The 1,070-nt window shown below is 37.6% G+C and overlaps 1 long non-coding RNA gene across 1 annotated transcript; it reads right to left on the bottom strand.

The window, feature by feature from the left end:
• Positions 1–431: 431 nt before the first annotated feature.
• LOC107287635 lies at positions 432–624 on the bottom strand. Its single transcript, XR_001548875.1, has 2 exons — positions 590–624; positions 432–485 (listed from the first exon to the last, which is right to left on the bottom strand). It is a non-coding gene; the product is annotated as an uncharacterized LOC107287635 (long non-coding RNA).
• Positions 625–1,070: the final 446 nt, after the last annotated feature.

Genomic DNA, 1,070 nt, shown 5'->3' on the forward strand with positions numbered 1-1,070 from the left:
AAATCTCCAATTTGTGGTCCTCCTGCAAAGAATTAACCCTGGCCAGGCAGGAACCAATGGTTCCCATGCTAAAGAGAACCACTATATCATCATAGGTTAGGTGATTTCGAGGGTCATCAGGAGAATGGCTAAGTAACCACTGAGTTTGAAAAGTAGGAGGAAAAGCCCTAGCATTCACACTGTGGATCAGAAAGATTTGTCTTCTGAGCAAATAATCTCATAATGGTTTCATCATGCTTGTGATAAAGAGACTCTGTCCTAAATAAGGGGATTAAGTGTCTGGAGAGCCTAGATATATAGGCTGACTGAAAACCTGACAATCCATACATACCAAAGCATCAGAGCCTTCTACTGAATAATCCAACTATACCAGTTACCAAAGAACGGAAGAATAATCAACGGCAATATATGCAAGACTTACATATACTAACCTTTGTCCACGTTTGTTACCAAATTCTCACTCTGGGTCTCTGCATTTTTCAACACTGAGAGGAAAGAGAAGCAGCTATATCACATTAAAAATTAAACTGTGAATCAAAATAAAATATTTCCTCCCCCACCAAAAGAGAAACAAATCATGAAAAGTCACCTTTCTTTTGCTTTGTGTTAGAGAAGCCATCAATCTTTTCCTATTAATCAAAAAGGGGAGAAAAGCAATTTAAATTAATGGATGTACACAATCTGCGGTAGTGACACTGAAAACGATGTCTGATTTTGTTTTCCTGTGAACTACTAAAAACATCAAAGTGGTCTTTGTCAGTCTTCAGATGCCTTTGAAATATACTTCTCAGAATTTCCACCAGAATGGCAATAAGCTATGCTGGGAAGGAATTCTGGGAATTGTAATCACAATATATCTGAGAAACATTGTGTTAAAGAATGCTACTTTGCATGAATAATATCAAATTAGAAACATCCAGTTTAGGACAATTTATTCTTACAATTGTTAAATGGTTAAACAGTTGGTCTTTGCGACCATGGTCTTTGCTACCACCTCCCTCTAGTTTGTCATGCATTTTGCTTCTTTCTTTGCCCATCCAAATTTAAGGCTGTGGTTGGGGCAAACCTCT

This window comes from Protobothrops mucrosquamatus, unplaced genomic scaffold (assembly GCF_001527695.2).
Source record: "Protobothrops mucrosquamatus isolate PMUCROS unplaced genomic scaffold, P.Mucros_1.0 scaffold406, whole genome shotgun sequence".
NCBI classification, from domain to species: Eukaryota; Metazoa; Chordata; class Lepidosauria; order Squamata; family Viperidae; genus Protobothrops; species Protobothrops mucrosquamatus.